Here is a 16,280-nt window from a genome sequence, read left to right as displayed (position 1 = left end):
CCCCAATGCTAAACATTCCTTGCCTGAATGATCACAAGCAGTAAGTCCCTCTACCCCCACCTCATAAGAAATAAATGTGGATAGGAACTAAAATGACCCCCAAACAAACCAACAATTTTACAAATAATCACGGAGAAGCTTACAATACAATAAATATCCAAAGAGTGAGTATTTGAGGGGAAAGAACCTACTGAACACCAGCATGGAATGGGTTAAATAACCTTTTTTCTGCCTCAGTTGTTTACCTTTCAATGAAAGTTGGAAACACAGTGAGGGTAACAGTAAGTTTATGAACCAGTTTGTTACTGGCATCTAGAATCGAAACCCTATTTTAGTTTGTGTAATTGCTCTTTCACTGATTTTGACTGACGAAGCCAACTATTTGAGTACAATAAAATAAACTTAAGCAAATAAAATTTGTAGTTACATATTGTGGAACAATGATTTCCATTGCATCCCTGAAGGGACAAAGAGCTCTTTGTGTTATATAATTAACCTGACCAAATATGCCAGAGAGGAATGAGGTACGGACTTGGATCCAACTCGAATTTAACTAGTACCAAGTTAGAACTTAACCTTTGAGCACAAGCGACGCTAAATTGGGACGTGTAGTGCCCGTTGTTTCGACGCTACACAGCCTCTCCAGCATCCAAGATGGTGTCTTGGCTGCGCATGCACGTTTCCAGTGTGATGTGCGCTGGACGCCATCTTGGGATAGGAGTTAGCGCTTGCGCAAATACCGAATGTCAGAAGCATGTAAAGTAGGGAGAAAATGGATACAATCTGTGTGCAACGCTGATTTAAAGTGATAGACACCATTTTAGGACTTAACGTTCAACTCAACGCACAGTCTTAACCCTGACCATCTGAATGTGTCTTAGAGTGCCTGGAGGACCCCCACCAGTGCTATTTAAAGGGACCATGCAGGATTTACAGGTTAGTGGCTGGTTTATTGCTTCTGGCTGCGAGACATTTGTAACTGTTTTTGGAGGTCTCTTATGCTTGAATACTAGGACGAGGGGACATAGCCAAATATTTAGAGCCAGGACGTACAGGAGTGAAGTTAGGAAATGCTTCTACACGCAAAGGGTGGGAGAAGTTTGGAATGCTCTTCTGCAAATGGCACTTAATGCTAGCTTAATTGTGAATTCTAAATCTGAGATTGATAGATTTCTGTGAATCAAGGGTATTAAGGGATATGGGACGAAGCCGGGTATATGGAGTGAGGTCACAGGTATACCATGATCTCATTGAATGGCGAAACAGGCTCGAGGGGCTAAATGCCACCGCCACTTGCTGCCTCCTGATCTGTGCCACCTTCTCCTGCAAGAAAGTGGGACGTGTGTCTGGGTGATGTGCCTGTCATGGTTGAATAGCTGCCAGTGTGTGTGGCCTGTGAGCTGTGGGTGGGTGGCTTGCAACAGTGATAATGTGTAAGGGTGAGAGGAAGCATCTGATTGGAAGAGTTGAGTACTGATGGAAAGAGTTTGTTGGTATGTGGGTGATGGGGGGTGTAGTGTGTGGAGCAGTGGATGCGGCTAGTGGTGTAGTTGGTAGGAGACGCCACTTTACAGTTCACTCACCTTGATCACTCATGTCAAAGCATTGAACTTCTTCCTGCACTGGATCCATGTTCATGGTGCTGTACACCTGGCATTGAATTCATCCCCCGCTGCCTCCCACTTCCTTTTGGATATATGTCTGGAGGGCCTCTTGCCCCCTGCGTATATAGGTCGTCCCTCCTTCTGTCCACCTCTTGCACCAAGGCCTCGAGTGCATCAGCAGAGAACCTTGGTGCATGCTCTCTTGCAGGCCTGGTACAAACTCAGATCGGCAGATTAGTGAGGTCTGGCATGCAGATTGGAGGATGTGGGATTCAATAGTGCGCAACCTTTATTCAGTGTTTTAACATAACTCATCAGTTTGTAAACATAGGGAAGGGACCTGCATCTGTGCTTTACATGTGTAATGCCTGATCTCCGTTCAGACTCCTTGCAGACAGCAGACTGTTATTGCAAATAATAGGGACCAGCTACCTTGAAGAGACAGCCTGCCTTTAAGAGATTGGGAGGCCCCTGCTGGTGGAAAGTTGAATTACATTGAATCTTCGTTCAATGCTGATTCGGATCGCTGCTTGCAGGTAAGTCCTCAGGCCTGACAAATGTCTCGTCCTGTCTGCGCAGGGGCCATTGGGCGCGGGGTAATAGCGGATTGTGCTACGCCCGCCCAATAATAGGCCCGATCCAATTTTTTTCCCCCAAGGTCTATTCTGGGTCAAGTTCACTGAAAATGGCAGACAAAGAAGGAATAGAGCATTTCCTATCAAAACAAAATAATTAGCATTGTGCTGAAAACCCCAGGTTGTATTTAAGACCTGTGAATTCGACCTTTTAGGAAGCCTGGAGAATTTCATTAAAAAAAACTGGAGTACTTCAATATTCAGAGCCATAGGGACTGTATCCAAAACTAAATAAAATGAGGATAGAAATAAGGGAGCTGTGAAAGGACATCTTCACACTTCAATTTGCATGGGGTTGGGAACAGAAGAATGAAAAATAACTGATATTCGTCCAATTTTTACACAAAACTCAGAAGCATGATTCTGTGTAATATAACCCTGTATTGGGAAAGATATTGCACACGATTATATAAAGGAAGTAATTTAAGCAGTTAACATGCAATAATTCTAAGCTAACATCAATTTATGAGGTCCCTCACAGGAGACCTATGGTAACCTAAAGACCTTAGGATAAAGGAGGAAGTTGAAATTAGCTCACAAATAGAAAACATACAGGATACTGATCAATGGTTGCAGTACTGTAGCCAGAAGTTTGATTACTTTGTGGTAAACTTGTTGAATAATACACTTTTCTTTATTTTGCCGATTGATTAACAGATAAATTGTTACGGAGGATAAAAAGGCTTTAAAAATCCCAGATGCTTTTTCCAAGTTACCTCTCTGTAGCAATATGTCTAGCTGCAGTTCTGTCGCAATCACGATGACCTCTAAAATTGTAGCAGGGTTTTTATTTGATTTATGTAGAAGACAGTCCCACAGACTGTCTTTCCAGGAGGGGAGAAACGTAGCTTTCGGGAAAAACATTCTTGTTCGATCATATCTGCAGATTGGTGTAATTTACACAGTGTAGTATTCTCATCAAACTCAATCAACAGCAATTTTGGACAATTCACAAATTGGAGTGAGTGATATGCTGCTGGTTTTTTGGAAAGCAAAGTTTTATAGTTGGGCTATTGTTTTGTAAGAATCAGTGTTAAAAATAGACATTAATCAATGCTGAGTTTGGCAAACTGGAAGAATAATGGTGCAATGTACTGTTTAACTTCTCAACGGAAACATGGCTTAAAGTTTTAAGCCTGTAATAAGCACTCACAGATAAAAAAACAAATCAAGATTTAATGGGATGGTTTATCTTGAAAAGATGTCTTGCAATTCTGTTTCTCCAACTCTAATTTTTCTCAAAACTCCTCCCCTCCTGAAAGTGGCAACTCATGCTGATATATGGTTTCACGAGCAACAGTTATCCAGTACCTCTCCCAAGTGGTCTCTTTGCCTATGCGAGACCGAACAACAAGAATATTGGCAGACTATTTGACCATGTCAGACAACACATCTTCTGTCCTGACCTGATGTGCACATTTGTGCACTTTCCAGCAAAAGTAATTAGGTAGCAGGCATCCTTATTTTGTAAGAGGCCAGGGCGACATGATCAAAAAGGAAAAGGCAATGAGTTTGTTTGGGATTTGGTGGAAATTTCAACTCAACATGAAGGATCAATGGAATTGTTTGCTTTATTTGAGGAGCAAGGTAGGAATAGTTGGACCGATGTAATTCCAGATTTAAATCTACTTGACCACACCTTGCACAATAATGTATTCAAGTAAACAAAAACCCTGAATTCTATTTGTTAAATATCTTTCAGATTCTTTGTTTCTCCTGGAGAGGATGGGTCCTACAGACCCCATTAGACAGATAGGAATATTGGCCCACGAAATTTGATGATGCCACGCCCGTTTATCAGGCACAAGACTGGCGCCTAAGCATCCAATATGGCCAGCGTGGACCCCCATCATGTGCCAGAGTGCTAATATAAATATTGTTTTTTAAACTGTTGAAGTGCGGTTTTATTGCAAAAATGAAACAGGCTTGTTTCTAAATAAAGTAGAATATACCACATTTTATTTTCTGGAACTTTAAGCATATCTCTGACAAAAATATGAAGATGACGGGAAAGTCATTTAACAAGGGTACAATGTATCTGCTTTCTACAATTGCTTATCCTTGTGCCCTCTGAGTGAGACTGTATCATCTGTTGTATTTAAGGCATTTGGGGCAATGGAAGAAGTCTCTTGGGAACTGATTTGATAAATCATGAAACTTATATTAATCGTCACAAAGATGTTTACACTTTAAATGGACAGCCTACACCAATACAGTCCCCACCACTTATACCATCCACACTTATCATGGGCAGCCACCTGTATCGGACAAATAGTACTAACAATTTGCCAGTACCATAGGAGTCAATTACAAAGGCGTGGCTTGTAACGTATCAAGTGTGCCAGCTATGTCAGGCATACTTTGTCATGGGATCCTTCTTTTAACAGATTTCCCTGCTTCAATAACCGCAAGTTTTCAGCCGTCACAGAAATGTCTACTTTATCAATAAGCCTTTGTTGCAGACATTTTGATGCCATTCTTTGGAGCATTAACATTTTTTGCTGTCCATGTGCAAGAACTGGAAAATAACCTAACTTATCAATCTCCCAAGCTTCACTGTATTTTTCATTGGGTTGTCTCAGTGTCACAATGCACTATACCATTGTGTGGTAGGATTGGCAGATGCATGCTCTATGCTGGCATTATTAGCCGAATTTCCTTTATTAGCCGAGGCATTGAATAGAAGAGCAGGGAGGTTATGCTAGAATTGTATAAAACACTAGTTAGGCAACAGCTTGAGTACTGCGTACAGTTCTGGTCACCACATTACAGGAAAGATGTGATTGCACTTGAGTGGGTACAGAGGAGATTTGCGAGGATGTTGCCAGGGCTGGAGAATTTTAGCCGCGAGAAATGATTGGATAGGCTGGGTTTGTTTTCTTTGGAACAAAGGAAGCTGAGGGGAGATTTAATTGAGGTGTATAAAATCATGAGGGGCCTAGATGGAGTGGATAGGGAGGACCTATTTCCCTTAGCAGAGAGGTCACTAACCAAGGGGCATAGATTTAAAGTAATTGGTAGAAGGATTAGAGGGGACCTGAGGAGAAATTTTTGTCATCCAGAGGGTGGTGGGGGTCTGGAAATCAGTGTCGGAAAGGGTGGTAGAGGCAGATACCCTCATTGCATTTAAAAAGTACTTGGATGTGCAATTGAAGTGCCGTAACCTACAGGGCTACGGACCAAGTACTGGAAAGTGGGATTAAGCTGGATAGCTCTTTTTCGGCCGGCATTGACACGATGGGCTGAATGGCCTCCTTCTGTGCATAACTGTCAATGATTCTATGAATTTGGGATCCTTATAATAATTCCATCTGTTTGGTTTATATTGAATCCAAACATCCAGATGGATAGAGATAATGGCCTGTAAAATAACAGAGAGCTGAATAGCATCACTGTTATTTCAGGGAAAATGAAAGAGCAAGTTCCAGAGAGTGCACATGCACCGTCAAACGTGGAAATCCAGAAATTGTTCTTCCATTTTCCCTGCTGATCTGAAAGCTCCGTGGTAAAGGGATCTAGTGGGCTGGAATGAATGGACCAGCTCAGGTACAATAAGTTATATCAGATCGAAACTAACTTTTAACAGCATGGTAATTATTAATGACTGCAATACAACCACTCTGACACTGAAAATTAACTTTTAAAAATGTGGAGTCTCATTCCTCCCGATATTAATTGTTGTTGGACACTCAAAAAAAAGTTTTTTTTTTCTGTCTCTTTTGTCTCTGTCTTTTTATCTTATCCATCCATTCCCAGTGCCATGCCAAATTATGAGTTTTTGGTCTCCTTCCATTTTTCTTTTTAATTCAGCATTTTAATGGGTCACTCAGCATGGTGAAAGGAGAGATCCGCATGCATGAATCATACAGACTCATCCAGTCTAAATGCTACATGTAATGCTTCAATACGTTAACCAATGTATACATTTATTTCCTATAAAACATTTCAAACTTAGTGGGAAAGAGAAAGAAACGGAGAATCTGAACATTTTTTTGCTTCGAAAATGAAGAAGGAGATAAAGGAAAGTCATAAAAATATTTTTTTGTTGAAGAGACGGAAAGCATTAAGGCAGGAACCGAATCGTGGTTAGAAATATATTCACATTACATTGAACAAGTATTTATACTCTGAAAACCAGCAAATGGAGGGCATTTTTCATAATCTTTTCACAAATAATATGTGACTGGTTGGAAGAAAGTTGTGACCCAGTTACACAAATCACTGCATTTTTTATGATTTGAAATGTGCTGAAATATTTACATTCTAAAAATAGAAGGCTGAAAATGTTGACAGTGAGGAATTGACAGACATTTTTGCTGCAACATCTTAGCCCAAGAAGACCAGCTGATTATCAATATGTTGAGACCTGTACTGCAGAGAGTAGAACCTGGATTGTGAACTGGGATTTGTACTGCAGGTTTTGAATGCAACAAATTCCTCAAGCAATCAAGGCTCACATTGCACAACAATGTCAAACTGCCATACGATACTTGAGCTAATTAACTTCAATGAGGGATTTGTATGTGTTTGCTCTGGACTCAGAGAGCAAATTTGAAAAGAATCTGGGCAAATAAAAAAATTTCCAATTTTAAAGCACAAATCAAAATCTAGTTGTCAGATTGCATATGTTGCATCTAAAAATGCAGTTTTGTGATGCTGGGTTAAGTTATAACAAACTAACATTCATCCTTCATCAACCTCACAGTACTGAATTCTTCAGGCGATGGTCAAACTTGTGAGTATGACCTAAAAAAACATGGCCTGGAAATTCATGGAGCCCCAGACCCCAGAGCAGAACCCCCACCCGCTTTCACCCATGGCCAGAGATACTGTCCCAAATTCCGGCAACAGGTCATTTGCATAGCCAGGGCAGGTTGTTGGCATCTGCTAGGGTGGATCACCAGTGCCAACCCAGCTCGAGCTGATTCACCCTTCTAAGGCAGAGTGGAGTCCTTCAGAAGCGCAGATGGGCTGAAGATTTTTTTTAATCTCTTCGGCTCCCACTGGATCAACTCCAACCAAAAAAGGTATTTGACTCCCTCCAGGGTCAATTATTTTACTCTAGTGAAGGTTTGAGTCCTTTAGAAGGCCATAAAGGGAATCATGCTAACTCCCAGGTGGTGTGTGTTCCACTGAGGCTTTTTAGAGGCATAAAGGGAATAATTCCCCAGGGACACTTAACAATTACCCTCGAAACACCCCCTTGACATAACAGGTGGAGGCGGAAGATCTGCCCACAGCCCCATCTCCCTCTGTCTGGAATTTAAAGATCCAGTCTAGACAGGGCAGAATCCCAGCAGGGCTGGAATCCAGTCCATATTCAAGGCCCAACCCCAGCATAAATGTGACTTATGCCCTCTCCTGCCCCAGGAATTTTTGGGCGCACAAGTCCAGGTTTTGTTTTAGCAAGAAACAATAAGTACCATTGCAGCCTGGTAATACAGCTATTTTCTTTTCTCAAAAAAGGTCATTGTACGAGGTGAATCGCCCAAGCGTAGGATTGCAGTTTACAAAAGGGCCGGCATCAGCACAAATTCTTCATTTCAGCAAACTGCCAACCTCAGCACTCAAAACACCAGGAGAAATGACAACAATCAATGTTGGGTCATATCTGAAACCAATTTCCCATTCGCCCCCTCAGGATCTAACATCTCCACTGGAAGACATGGAAAAAACAAACTCAATGATTGAAAAAATACTTGTCCTGCCAATACAGGATGAACTAAAAGCATGAACCGTACCAAACGTTTTATAAGAATTCAGTCCAAGCGAAACACTTTGAGAAAGCAAAGTTAATGCACAAATAACATAGCTCCTTCTTAAAGCAGAAAACAGAGCCACTATCAATCATCTGAAACAAAATCCTCAGATATTCAGTAGATCACATTAAAGCATTAGCACAATGCTACACCATTTACTATATTTGATAGTACAAACTACATTCTGTTTTAAATAAGTTTTCATTAACTAAAAATTGCTCTTAAATATATTTCTGAACCTAAAATTGCTCTTGAATATATTTCTGTGGCAAATACGCAGATCTTGAATATACAACAAAATTGAATAATGTTCAATAGAGCAATATTTTTATAACTTCCAGAGCAATTTTCTGCTTGCTATTTATTTCAAAGGATATGATATATTTTTAGACAGAGTATCTGATACTTTCTATTTACATTTTTGATACCCTGGATGTAGTTGAATGTGAATTAATCATTTTTGCTGCAACCAAGAGATATCACACTTGTTCTGCAATAATACAGTTGGAATTCAGCAGATTATGCATAGGATACCATACAGTTCAATAAATTATCAATTATAGATATAATACACAGTAGCAGAGCCAATGAGGGACTCCCATACAGTCCGTAAAACAACCTGTCCTTCCACTGTTCCGTATAATAATTCTTCCGACTTTCTGTTTTTGAGAAATGTATGAAGTGATTACAAAACTGGGAATGCCCCCATCATCAGTGCCATTGGGTGAATGAGAAGAAGTTAGCATTGGAGATGCAAAATTAGCCAAAGTTAATTCAAAAAACATAATGGAAACCACTTCTGAAACTGATCAGAAGAACATTTTAATTCAGAACTCATTTGCCATCAATGACTAATTGAGAGATAATTGTAAAAAGGGTGAGAGAGTTGTATTTTCTGATAGATCAAAACATTCATGTGTAATCCTATTAAAACATTATCCACATGGGAACATCAATGATAACTCGAGGCAAGAGCTCATACCACATCTTGTGAGCGACCTCTTGAGCTGACTGATGCATTGATTCACGATTAAAAAAGCTACTCTATTAAAATTATGGTAAAAACAGACTTACAATATTATGAAGTCTTCTGGTTTGACAAACGGCATTGCTGTAAATCTCCAGAAAATTTAGCTTGTAATTGTTATATGTCAGATAATTACAAAAGGAAGTTACTGCATTACACACCATATGAACTCATGACTAATTGAAGAGTTTTCATTAAAAACTAATGATTCATCAGGATTACAGTTGGGGAGTTATTAATCTTAGTACTATTACTGATCATATGGAAGTTGGGTGGTTTGATTTGAGCAATGTACATTAAATAAAGAAATGAATTATAAATAGCTACTAATATTTTATATATATATATATATAAATCCAGGTGTGTGTGAGTGCATATTCACACATTATAACATTTACAATTCATTAAGAAAATACACAATTATTTTATTCCATCAAGGGATTCAATAACTCACTACCAACATGGCTTTTAAGAGTTTTATTTTTGAAAATGATATTGACCCGAGGTTTGTCTGGACTCACTTCGCCTCTGCTGAGGGCCGCAGTATCTCAGTGCTCGCAAGCACAGTGCGACCCTGAAACCTTTCCCCCATTGTGATTTTGCTTCCTTCCACCAGGGAAATGTTAGCTTGTGTCTCGCATTGTAAATGTGGCAGTCCTCAGATTGGGAACTAAATACAGCAGAGAAATGGAATCTTCCCGCTGTGTCGCCCTCAGCATGAGTGTTTAGCATTCAGACTTAGTGTGCTGGCCTCTCATGTCTATTCACGCCAATTATTCTGTACATATGGTACATATGTCAACCCCAATTGTTTAGTGAGTTTGTCTTGTGAGTAGCTAAACCAGACAGACCAGAAGGATCCCAGTCTGTGATGTCTTGTCAAAGTGGCAGTAAGGGTATCACCATTGGCTTCAGCATCCCAGGCTTCCCACTCATTGGAGTATGACTGTATTTTTTAAGGCTCCAATCAAAAGTGGACAATAGCTTAGACAGTTCTGATGAAAGGTCATCGACCTGAAACGTTTCTCTCACCACAGATGCTGCTTGACCTGCTGAGTGTTTTCCAGCTTTTTCTGTTTTTATTTCAATGAAACTGAGCTTGTTTCCAAGGTGCTTTGTCTTTTGCAGAGTTCAACTGTGCACTTTCCATAGTTAGTACTGTATTTTTTAGATACAAATGTCTAATTGATTTTATGGGAGGCATTATTGCTGGGACTTAAAGGTGCTGGAATAAAATGCGGGGTGTTGGGCCAAATAAGGGATGTTGGGACTAAAGGGGGAAAATCTAAACAAAAGAGATGTTAGATGAATGGAGAGTGATGGGAGAAAATTAGAGTCTGTCAAGGATTTAAGTGAAATAATGTTAAAGGATCAGTTTCTAGAAATTATACCAGACAGTTTATGCAAATGTTTGCTGGGCAATAAAAAGTAGATTCTGAGTGAAATGGCTGAGAAAGCTGAATATTACATTGTCTCACAATCCTCAGGGAACTGTGAGGACAAACCTTTCATACTGATCAGTAGGGAAATGTTCCACTGACCTGCAGTATCAGCCATACACAGATTGTGTAACAAGCCAGAACCCGCAAAACAGCTTGAGGTTCTCACAGCCAGTAACTGAATAATCATCTGACTTAAGGGGTACAGAACGTGGTCTCACATTGATATGCTCACAGTAAATACAAGATGGTCAGCATCAGAAGGGGTAACGAGCTCGTGCCTGTGGTTTGGTAAAGTAATGATATAATGTTCACTTTGGATGTGTCTATGTGTAGTAGGTGCTATAGAATAACTAAATGCAATGTAATATAGAGGAGTAATTTAAATTTTGATGTAACAGTAGCTTCTGCGCTAATGTGAAGCCCCTAAAAAGTAAAACCAGACCAAGGCAAATCAGCACAATCAGCGATGGTGGACATTGTCATAAGGTGGGAGACAGAATGGGTGACTGTCAGAGCAAATGCTTCACAACCTGAACTGGGGTCAATGGCAAGGGTGCAGCATGGTCCCTGTTGAGTAGCTCCAAGTTTTGAAGGAGTATGTGAAGGTGCTGAGGATTTCTCACTCGATATCTCTTAGAGAGCAATTGATCAGAGGAACCCGTGTATATTGAATGGTACTGAAATGGTTGAGACTCAACACACTGGCCCCACTCTGAAGAATATGTGAGCCAGGGCTGGGCTGTGTGCATGTCACAATCTGCACCAAAGGAATGGTGTAGTTCTAAGAAAGGCCTCTTGATTCAGCAATGTAGATTGAAACCAGCTGAGGAACCAGAACTGGAAATGTTCCAACAGATAATGGTTCCTCAGGCATATTGGAGAGATTTGTAACTCATAAATTGCTGAATAGTGGGAGTAAAATGCACAAAGAGTAGATTTTTGGAACATTTTTATTTATTCAAGATACAGCTGAATACTGTAGAATATTTGACTGTTGTCAGGGAATGGGTAAACCGTGGGATGATACCAAAGTGCAGCTCCAGTCTCTGCTATTATTAACAAAGCTTTTGAAAGAGAAGCCATAGAGACAGTGAATGCATTGCACATCAGGAGCGTATCAGGGAAATGGTGAACACTGACAATACTAGACAACGATTGTACTTTTCCATGCCCTTCTTTCATTCCCTCTCCTTCTTTGTCCTTTCTCCCTGCTGCATTCCCCCACACCCTCTCATTCCCCCTTTCTCCCTGCTGCATTCCCCCGCTCTATCGCATTCCCTCTCTCATTGTTGCTCTCTCATACCTTCACCACATGGACTGCAGCGGTTCAAGAAGGCAGCTCACCACTATCTTCTCAAGGGTAATTGGGGATGGGCAATAAATGCTGGCCTTGCCAGCGACACCCACATCCCATGAATGAATAAAAAAAAATTATTTCTGAAAATCAATCAAATTTACCATATGATCCTGGAGTTGTCAATTACTGTTGTTATAAAGCTGCTTCACTGTAGGTAAAAAATACAGGATGACAGAGAACCACCAAAAGGTGACAATATATTTAAATGTAAAGCTCCTTTAATAAGCCATTAGGTCGGATTTTGCTGTGAACGGTGAACAAACGACGCCCACCATGCGGTAGACTTGGACTTGCCCATCGACTTTTCATGGGCTTTTGCACGGCAAGTTCCTCTCATGCGGCCCTCAATCCAATGTGACGCCCTCTACAGGGCATCTGGGACCTGAGTGAACGGGGCAAGCAACTGTGTATCCCCTTAACCAATCAGATTAAAGCATGTTAATAAGCCGTGCAGAGTCTGAACCAGGAAGTGTAAGTTCCAATAGTGAATTCAATGTTAAATCAGGTACAGAAAGCAAAATAAAGAGAGCGTAAGAAATATTGAAATAAGAGACAGAGATAAAAGAGACAGAAAGAAAAAGTAAAACATTTTTTTAAAATGTCCAACAGCAATTAAAATCTGAAGGAATCAGACTCCACACTTGTAAAAGTTAATTTTCAGTGGCAGAATGGTTGTTTGGCAGTCATTAAGACTTACCACGCTGTTAACAGAGTGCTTAGACTTAAAATAACTCGACGTACCTTTTTTGTTGAGATTAGTTCATATCCATCAGGTGAGTGCAGGAACCTCACGCTGTTCCATTCATTTGAATGGAGAGCCAGCCAGTGAGACGATGTTCTCGAGGAACTTATGGAGGAGGGTTGCATCTGGTCCAGCAACATCCGGATTTCCGCATTTAACTGCATATGTGCGGTCGCCGGAAGCTACTTTGCCATTTGCACAGAAATAACGGTGAGCCTTGTTAGCCTCGCAGTTATTTTCACAGGAGAATCCGGCCCAATATGTATTCAGTTAAAGCATTCCCTTTAATGAACTAGGACACCAATCTTGATCGTAAATTATTTCAAGTCTCTGCAGGAATGTTGTTTTCATTTTTAAATATTCACCTGAAGGAACAAATTAATCTCATGAGGCGTAAAACCTGACAAAAGGAAAGCTTGATCCAATCTTTCCTCACCTGTACCCTCAGGACTGTGCAGTGCTAATTTGGTTTAAAGCATCAGGGATCTTGTAAATCTCTTTTGTATTCTGTCGAAGGATTAGAAATGCATTTGCAAAGCAGTGCGAAAGGGTAGTTTGGACAATTGGTTTGTGAAGAGAACACAAAAGCAGGAGATAATTTTTTCTAACTGAACTCCTACAAGTTCTTTCCTCTTCTCTTGCAGAGTACTGCCGTATATTTGGAAAATGGTTCAATTCTGCAGAATCTAGTGGTGTGCTGAAGGTTTGTGTTTGTGCATCAAGGTTCCTCGCTGTTTGTTCCTTTGCTAGCCTCTGGACTTGTTTAATTACTTAAGAACTGAGTGTGCACAGCAGACAGCTCCCTTCAGATTGGATATGGAGGCACATTGGAGCTAAAATTGTGATTATTTCAAAATATATTGGTTTGCCATGTCAAGAATGGAAGGCAGGCTGCTTGTTTTATTGCTGCAAACCATACCACATTTTGTTCTCATACTGGCATTTAGTGCTTGGGCAAGTGTTAAACAAGATAGTCAAAAAGTCACACTTCATCCAAGGAGAACTCCATCTAGTTTGTGAGATGTTGGTTGGCACTTGTATCATTGAAATATGAACATATTCACAGACCATTATAGAGATCCACGATGTAGGGCTCCATAACAAATAAAACACTCGGCTGTTTAATTCCCACAGTAGTCCATAGCTAACCAATGCACATAAAATTTCTCTGCGTGCTGTTTTAATGCTGTAGTAACCTATTAAAAATGAGTTAATGATTGCATTAAAACATTATACAATGAAATCTTACATAGATGCCTTAACCAGTCTGCTACTAATTTAAACTTTTCAGTGCAGAATTCATACAAGTGAGACCAAAAAAAGCATGTTTCTAATAAGGTCGAATGGAACTGTTCCTTTAAATAAACTCTTTTGATGATAATTCAGCCTTTGACTATTAAGTGTTTTACTTCTTCCTCATCCCTGACTGTTTTCTATTGAAGTAGCCTGGATGGACCATAGACGATGAGTCCAAATGCACAGAATCTGGCTTTGCCTCTGGGGCACGGACACTGGGGTAGAAATCAGCCTGGGCCAGTTTTCGAAAGTTAGTGTGACTTTGGGACCAGTGCTGGAAAACCATATGGCCCACTAACTGGTATGAAAGCTCCAGACTTAGTTGCCCCACATGCCTTCAAGCTAGGTAATAAAATTAAGCTAAAATTCTATAATACGTATTCACAGCAGCCAAAGATTGGGTCAGATTTTCACCTCCGCCGTTCCCACTGCCATTTTGATTATGGCCTTCAGATACTTGGCCTCATTATCCAATGTAAATCAGGATCCTATGATTTTTAACAGGACCCTGATGTAATTTTCAAGTACCACTGGGTGGAGTGCGTGTAAGTAGGTTTTTTAACAATGTATGTTGCTCCTCCTGGCCCCACAGAAATCGACCCACCAGATGCCTTACCCTGTACGGCCCACCCCCACCTTTAAACTGAACTTGACCGACTCGGCTCTCTGGAGGAGCAGACGGATTTTTGACACGTCCCCAATCGGCAAACCGATCCGAATGCTTGGGTAGCTTGCTGCAAATATGGTAATAAAGCCCAACCATTAAAATGGGTCAGGTCTGTGAACACTTTCAAAATTGGCCCCCTTGTCTTTCACAGACAGTAATATCTGGCAAAAACAGGCCAGATTTAATTGAATTGCTAAAAATTACATCATAGAATCATAGAAGTTTACAACATGGAAACAGGCCCTTCGGCCCAACATGTTCATGTCGCCCAGTTTATACCACTAAGCTAGTCCCAGTTGCCTGCACTTGGCCCATATCCCTCTATACCCATCTTACCCATGTAACTGTCCAAATGCTTTTTAAAAGACAAAATTGTACCCGCCTCTACTACTGCCTCTGGCAGCTCGTTCCAGACACTCACCACCCTTTGAGTGAAAAAATTGCCCCTCTGGACCCTTTTGTATCTCTCCCCTCTCACCTTAAATCTATGCCCCCTCGTTATGGACTCCCCTACCTTTGGGAAAAGAATTTGACTATCTACCTTATCTATGTCCCTCATTATTTTATAGACTTCTATCAGATCACCCCTAAACCTTCTACTCTCCAGGGAAAAAAGTCTCAGTCTATCCAACCTCTCCCTATAAGTCAAACCATCAAGTCCCGGTAGCATCCTAGTAAATCTTTTCTGCACTCTTTCTAGTTTAATAATATCCTTTCTATAATAGGGTGACCAGAAAAAACATATACTGGATGGCGGGAAGGATGCATGGACAATAATTTCATCTCAGGATTCAGATAACAAACTGATGGAATTTCATTCTTACAGTTATGACAACATCTAATAACCTGAGATAATTTTCTGGGAATTCAATCATCCACCCATTATCCTTTCTATTGAATTCAGTATTTCGTGGGTTAATGTATACTGAGAGTGTAAATCATTTACACCCAATTCCATCTGTTTTCAATATTTAGTTAGTCTACTGGAAGTTGCACTGTGGGCCCCATTGCATCGTTGACATTGGCATATGTTCATTTAGTTACGTATTCCAAAGGTTTGGGCCCCAACTCTACTGAACATTAACAACGCCCATTCTGAATACTTTACTACTCTGGAGTTCAGTCAGTGTGATTAGTTGCGGCCACAAATCAGATCCATGTGACTAACTACTGTATATTTTTTGTGCTCGATAACTGTTGAACAGTCAAATTGCTGAAAATATAACTGGTGAAATTAATTTAAAGATATAGAAACAATATCAATCAGTGGACTCAGATAACATCATATATTGGAAGAGCAAAGATTGAGCATTCACTCCATGTCGATTACTTACAGCCAGTTCAACCACAGTGTGGCGTTGATAATGATAAACTTTGCGCTTGCTTCTGCCACACTGCTGGCTAAAGGAAGGAAACAAAGACGAAACAGAACAAAAAAATTGGAATCAGCTGGATAAATGCAGTTAAATCAATTTACTTAAAAATGTTTGCAAGGGTCAGCAAGAGACCAAGGAGCCAATTGTCCTTCCAATCTGGTAGAATGCACCTGAAGTGACCTCCACCTAAATTTCCTAAGTGTCTGCTTAGAAGTGGGGGGAGGAAATTCACTCACCTGAGAGGCCTGCCACCGTGGTAGCCAGTAGGCTTTCAGCACCAATTATCCTTTAGTGCATCTAGAAATAAGGTCACTTACCTTTTAGGCTCCTCCCTGGCCTTGCGTCTGTCCCTCTCAGATCCTCCAATCTGAGAGT

The 16,280-nt window shown here is 40.5% G+C and overlaps 1 long non-coding RNA gene across 1 annotated transcript; it reads left to right on the top strand.

Annotated features, from left to right (window-relative positions):
* The first annotated feature begins 575 nt into the window (after positions 1 to 575).
* Positions 576 to 9,347, top strand: LOC137300526 (uncharacterized). Its single transcript, XR_010958124.1, has 2 exons — positions 576 to 936; positions 7,706 to 9,347. It is a non-coding gene; the product is annotated as an uncharacterized lncRNA (long non-coding RNA).
* The last annotated feature ends 6,933 nt before the right edge of the window (positions 9,348 to 16,280 follow it).

The sequence above is a fragment of the Heptranchias perlo genome, chromosome 31 (genome assembly GCF_035084215.1).
Source record: "Heptranchias perlo isolate sHepPer1 chromosome 31, sHepPer1.hap1, whole genome shotgun sequence".
In the NCBI taxonomy this organism is placed as follows: Eukaryota; Metazoa; Chordata; class Chondrichthyes; order Hexanchiformes; family Hexanchidae; genus Heptranchias; species Heptranchias perlo.
This window is presented reverse-complemented; position numbering and strand designations above follow the sequence as displayed.